Source organism: Pongo abelii, chromosome 16 (assembly GCF_028885655.2).
Source record: "Pongo abelii isolate AG06213 chromosome 16, NHGRI_mPonAbe1-v2.0_pri, whole genome shotgun sequence".
Taxonomy (NCBI): domain Eukaryota; kingdom Metazoa; phylum Chordata; class Mammalia; order Primates; family Hominidae; genus Pongo; species Pongo abelii.
This window is the reverse complement of record NC_072001.2, coordinates 31,171,695-31,178,851: the sequence shown is the minus strand read 5'-3', so window position 1 is coordinate 31,178,851 and position 7,157 is coordinate 31,171,695.

Below are 7,157 nucleotides of genomic sequence, written 5' to 3'. Positions count from 1 at the left end.
CACTATCAAAATCCCAGCAGGATTTTTTGTAGATATAGGTGACATTATTTGAAAGTTTGTATGGAAAGGCAAAGGCACTGGAACAGCTAAGATAATTTTGAAAAAGAATAATAAAATGGGAGGAATCAGTTTCCAGTAATCAAGACTATGTGCTATTGGAGGACGGATAGACACATAGGTCAATGGAATATAACAAAGAATCCAGAGATAGACCCACACAAATACATCCAACTGACATTTTACAAAAGTGCAAAAGCAATTCAGTGGACAAAGGATAATCTTTTCAACAAAAAAAATGGTGCTGGAACAGTAAGACATCTATGAGCAAAAAAAAAAAAAAAAAAAAAAAAGGAAAAAAAGGAAGAAGAAAGAAGAGCAGAACCTCACCCTAGGTCTCACACCTTACATTAAAATTAACTTAAAATCAATCTCAGATTTAAATTGTAAGAGATAAAACTTTCAGAAAAAAATAGGAGAAAATATTTGGGATCCAGATAGTGAGCCAAAGAATTGACAACAAAAGCACAATCCATAAAAGGAAACACTGGACTTCATCAAAATTAAGAATTTTTGTTCTGCAGAAGACCTTGCTACAAAGATGAAAAGACAAGCTACACACTGGAAGGAAATATTTGCAACCATTCATACAACAAAGAGCTAGTACCTAAAATGTACCAGTACCATTTATACAACAAAATAAATGGTTTGCAAATATTATATATCCTCTTATATAAGGAATTCTAAAACCTTAACAGAAAAAAAAGTCAAATTAGAAAATAGGCAAAAGACAATTCACCAAAAAGCATACGCAGACAGTAAGTAAACACAAGAAAAGACGTTTAACATCCATTAGGGAAGTACAAATTAAAAAACAAAATGAGATACCACTGCATCCCCATCAGAATGACTAAAATCAAAAATAGTGACAACACCAAATGCTGATGAGGATGTGGAGAAACGGGACCATTGTACATTGCTAATGAAAATGTAAAATGGTACCGCCACTCTGGAAAACAGTTCGACAGTTTCTTTAAAAACTAAATATGCAACTACCGTAAGATCCAGCCATTGCAATCCTGGGCATTTATCCCAGAGAAATGAAAATTTGTGTTCACTCTAAAAAATAGTCATGGATGTACGTAGTAGCTTTATGCGTAATAACCAAAAACTGAAAACAATCTAGATGCCCTTCACTGGGCAAGTGGTTAAACAAACTGTGGTGCATGCATACCATAGAATGCTACTCAGTGATCAAGAAGAATGAGCTACTGATACATGCAACAGCCTGGATGAATCGCCAGAGAATTGTGCCGAGTCAAAAAAGTTACATACTCTATTGGTGTTTGAGGGCTCAGGAGTGTCTCCAGATGCCCATAAGGCCCCAACTCCAGCTGGTGTCCAGATTCTTGGCACCATCACAAGAAATAATTCAGGGATGAGTCAGAATAAAGCCAAAGGCAAGGAGCTTTCATTGCGAATTGAAAGTACACACTTGAGGCCTGGCGCGGTGGCTCACTCCTGTAATCCCAGCAATTTGGGAGGCCGAGGCGGGCGGATCACAAGGTCAAGAGGTCAAGACCATTCTGGCTAACACAGTGAAACCCCGTCTCTACTAAAAACTCTACTAAAAATACAAAAAAATTAGCCAGGCATGGTAGTGGGCGCCGGTAGTCCCAGCTACTTGGGAGGCTGAGGCAGGAGAATGGCGTGAACCTGGGAGGCGGAGCTTGCAGTGAGCCCAGATCGCGCCAGTGCACTCCAGCCTGGGCGACCAAGCGAGACTCCATCTCAACAGAGAAAAAAAGAAAAAGAGAAAAAAAGTACACACTTAAGAGAGAAGTGTGAGAGAAGTTCTCTGCTTGAGAGAACAAGTCGACATAATGGAGTTTGGGTGTCTAATTTTATGAGTGTTTCTTTAATTCAGGGGGGGAATATCCTGGAAAAGGAGGGGATTTCAGGGACACCCCCCCTCCAGTTATTACCCGCTTTCTGCCTTATTTGGATTTGCCTGGAAGAGTCATGGACATTGTCACCCTGACGGGAGTTTTAGCCATTTTCTTTCCCTTATTTTGGGGTTTCTGTTTTGCTATGGTTTACTTGCCTAGTTTCTTGTTTCTTTGGCTAGTTCGTTCTTTTTTTCCTTCCTTCCTTCCTTCCTTCTTTCCTTCCTTCCTTCCTTCTTTCTTTCTTTCTTTTTCTTTCTTTTGTTTCTTCTCACTCTGTTACCCAGGCTGGAGTGCAGTGGCATGATCTCAGCTCACTGCAATGCCTCCTCCCAGGTTCAAGCGATTCTCCTGCCTCAGCCTCCCAAATAGCTGAGACTACAGGTGCCCGCCATCATGCCCGGCTAATTTTTGTATTTTTAGTAGAGGTGGGAGTTTCATCATGTTGGCCAGGCTGGTCTTGAACTCCTGACCTCAAGTGATCCACCCACCTCGGCCTCCCAAACTGCTGGGATTACAGGCATGAGCCACCACATCCAGCCTTTGGCTAGTTCTTATTCGAGTTTTTCCATCGTCCTGCGACCACCCAGTGCTGTTCCCATCTCAGTATCATTCTGTTTGTATAGCATTCTTGAAATGACAAAATTTTACAAATGCAGAACAGATAAGTTGTTGCAGAATTAAAGAGGGGGGTGTGATTGGGAGGAAGGGAGGGTGGCTACCACAGGGCACCAGGAGGGATGCTTGTGCTGATTGACATGTTCTGTATCCTGACTGTATCATTGTCAATATCTTGGCTGTGATATTGTTTTGCAAGATGTCACCACTGGAGCATACTTGGTTAAGGGTACACAGGATCTCCCTGTATCATTTCATACAAATGCATGTGAATCCACAGTTACCTAAAAATGAAAGTTTAATTTATAAAAAAGGATCTTGGGTATGATCCACATAAAATGTGGGTTAGCTGTTACTTCTGGGATGGAGAAGGGAAGAGGAAAAGAAAAGAAACTAAATCACCTACAGCACTGAGGCATCTACCTTATGTTTGTAGTGAACACAGATTTTCAAAGTCATGCGTGTAACCTCCCCCGAATGACTTTCCACAACATGACTTTCCTTCTGATCACTGAGTGGTATTCCACGGTATGTGCGCACCACCGCTTGTTTAACCAACCATTTGCCCAGTGAAGGACATCTAGGTTGTTTTGGTTTGGGCCATTACAAATAAAGCTGCTATGTACATTCATGTCCATCTTTTGGAGTGAACATAAATCTTTATTTCTCTGGTATACGTGTCCAGGAGTACGATTGCTGGATCATATGGTATTTTCATTATCCCTTTAAATCTGTAAATCTGTATGATAGGGCTAGCCCTTCCCCTTCACCTGGATGGGACCTCAGGCAGGCAGTTCTCATAATCTCTCTGACTTCTGTTAGTTAATCAACAACTAGTAGCTAGTTATGCAAGCAGCTGCATGTCTGACTCTGGGTCCCCATGCTGCTTGATGAAGACCTCATCTAGTCCCATGCTGAAAAACTAAATCAAATTCAGAGACTTCTCAGTCCTTTCAGATGGAGAACTCAGACACAGAATTGTTTTTTCTCCTTTCACCTCCTCCTCTTTAGGATGAATGCTGAACTTGGGGGACAGAGGGGTGCCCACATGCACCGCGGAGGCAGTGGTGGGGAGAGAATGCCATTTCTCCATCCCATCTTGATAGAGATAGTCTCCATCACTATCTGGCCTCCTGCTCCTGGGAGAAGCTGGTCCTTGGCACTGGTGTTGCATGGGGTTCTGTGGATAGTGCTCACATGGACTCCAGGCACTGACTCAGTGCGTCTTAGCCCACTAGGGTGCTCATCCAGGGCGTGGAACCACATCATCCACTGCTTCTCAGGAAGGCTGTCCCGGCCATGTCCTGATGAAATGTGACTCATGGTATAAAATTATAAAGCAGCTTTATTTTTATTTTCCACTATCCCTTTAAATCTGTTCTATAGGGCTAGTTCTTCCCATACCCATGGGAGTCTTCATAACTTCTCTGGTCTTCATAACTTCTCTGGTCTTCATAACTTCTCTGGTTGCTCGTAGGTAATAAACAACTAGCAGCTAGTCATGCAGGCCCCTGTACACTGAGTGAGGAGACCTCCGTGTGATTCCTCTGTCACTGCTTGCTCCCTGGGGGAGAGGCTGGTTTATTTGCTACTTGCCACAGTGTTTGCTGCTTTCTCAAAGTATGCTGAACCTTTGGCCTTGAGTTCCACAGCTTCACGGCAGCCCATGGAGTGGGTAGCATCTATCCGAGCCCATGGCGTCGCCTCTGGGACCTGAGAGCAGGGAAAGCAGCACCGCTTTGCAGATGCACACAATACTTCCTGCGCTGGGAGTGAGAAACTGTCTTGCTCTCATCTGTTGCCTGCTTTGGGCACTTTTAGAGCTGTGGCAGGTTTACTCCTGGCTGTCCTCAGTGAGGCTGGGGCTTTTCCCTAACACCCTGTCTACACTGCACCAAGGGGAAGAAGCAGCTCCCTAGGGGAACCAACCCTCCTGAACCATGTGTGTTAGACTCACAGGACCCCAGTTCCAGTTCCTCATGTGTGGTTTAGCCTTACCCGAGTATCTCTTTCCTTTATTTCCAACTTTTATTTTAAGTTCGGGGGTACACATCCAGGATGTGCAGGTCTGTTTCATAGGTAAACATGTGCCATGGTGGTTTGCAGCACAGATCATCCCGTCACCCAGGTATTAAGCCCAGCATTCATTAGCTATTCTTCCTGATGCTCTCCTTCCTCCTACCCCCACCCTTTGACCCCCATCCCAGTGTGTGTTGTTCCCCTCCATGCGTCCATGTGTTCTCATCACTTAACTCCCACTTATAAGTGAGAACATACACTATTTGGTTTTCTGTTCCTGCGTTAGTTTGCTAAGGATAATGGCCTCCAGCTCCATCCAAGTCCCTGCAAAGGACAAGATATTGTTCTTTTTTATGGCTACATAATATTCCATGGTGTATATGTACCACATTTTCTTTAACCTCTATCGTTGATAGGCATGTACTGGGGAAGCATGAGGATTTTCCTCTGCCAATTCTGCCTCTTTTCTACAGAGCCTGAGTGCTTTCTCTGTCTCTGGGGAACAGCCCTTTGCAGAAAGCCAGCACTGCAAGACTTAACCCAAGTCATCCTCACTCCTCTTCTGCTCCAACTTCTAGGAGAAAAGGGAAATCACCAGGTGATAATGCCCTAAATATCCCAAACTTCTACCCTACACCTATCTGCCCCTCATCTTCCTTTCTGTCTCAGAGGCCAGGGAGGGGAGTCCCCTCTAAAGCCAGTAAGAACCTGGCTTGGGAACTCCAGAGGAGGGGACCGTGGCTTTGGAGTCAGAGAAAACTGACTCTGAATGCCGGTGTGACTCCTCACCACTGCATGGTTCTGACTCAGTTATTAAACCTCGCTGGGCCTCAAACTCAAGCCTAGCTCTTAGTGCATGGCATGTGATGGATGCTGGGCAAACATCTGCTAACTTAATGGGCTGCGTTGAATTTATTGATTAGCGGGTGTTCCTGAAATGCCCAGCAGAGGGTTCTGGCTGCACAGAAAAGACTCCTCCACTTCTCTGCCTGCCAAACCCCTTTGCCTCATTTTGGCAAATTTTCATGAACCTACATCAATGCATAGCTCTGGGGAAACACTTTTTTGCAGTTATGTGTGTCACTACACTTCCATCAAAGAATCAAATCAGATAGCTTTACATTTTAATTACAATGTTGCTTTTTCCCTGCCTACTTGAATTTTTTCTGATGGGAGTAAGTCATGATCTCTCAACAGGGCAATAGAGACCCCAAAGGAAAGAATATTGGTTCTTAGGATGCCCCCAAAATCTTAGCTGTTACATCTATTTGCAGCCCTCCAGAAGACCACAGTATGTAAACAGACACACGGTGTATCTGCAGTATTATATTTTCATGGGGAGGTGGGCAATTAGAAAAAAATGCAAAATAGTTCCTTGGAGGAGGTATAAGTTTAAAAATAAGGATTGAGCAACACTGGAATGAGGGAAGATGAATCAAGAGAAGATACCATCAATGTCACACACTTAGAGTTAGGGACACATAAGACAAGTCTTTCCTGGAACGTGGGGTATGCATGACACTGTCCAACCTCAGCAGTTCTAACTGGAGATCCTGTCATTGTTTGGAACGCCCTACGCACCTCACCCCCACCCCCAGGAAAACTTAAGTTCCAGTGTTCTTCTCCGATCAACTCCAAAGTTTCCTCTTGCCCCTTCATACTCCCTCCCTCCCATCCCCCAATCCCCAAGCAACCACTGATCTGTTTTGTGTCACTGTAGATTAGTGAGGATTTTCTAGAGGGTGTTACATGGGTGGAATCATAGCCCAATTTGTTCTTTCATTCACTTGGTGGATGTTTGGGTTGTGTCCAGCTTGGGGCTATCGTGAATAAAGCTGCTAGGACTATGAATGTACAAGTTTTTGTATGGACATATGTGTTCACTTTTCTTTTACTATTATTGGTTTTTCAGAAACAGGATCTCACTCTGTTGCCCAGGCAGGAACACAATAATGGGGTCACAGCTCACAGCAGCCTCAGCCTCCTGGGCTCAAATGATCCTCCCAGGCTCAAACGATCCTCCCATCTCGGCCTCCTAAGTAGCTAGAACTACAGCTATACATCATCACACCTTATTAATTTTTAAAAATTATTTCTCTTGAGTAAGTACCTACAAGTAGAATCACTGGGTTTTATGGAAAGTGTTTGTTTGACACTTTTTTTTCTGCCTTTTTTAACAAAGGGGCTGATTAATGTCTCTTTTCCCAGGCAGTGGGGCCCCTCTGGGGGAAGGAGCCACCTTCTATAATTCAAAAGAATTCTTTTGTAGGAAGACTTCTTAAGAGATGTCAAATATTCACATCCATCCTTCAGAGAGCAGGGAGTTGACAACCACATCCCGTTATGACAAGACAATTTTCTAGAACCTCTCTCCAGAGGACAGAAAACACATATTACACATGTAATCTCTGGCATGACAGAATACATTTGCTATAATATAAAGATGTGAAAAATACATTAAAATATTGTAGGAGAGGCAAAATTTTACCTTACCCTTTTAGAGTTTTTTTCTAACTGGGCCTGAAAATGAAGTCGACATGAGACAGATCAACAGGAGAAAAGCACACACGGTTATTT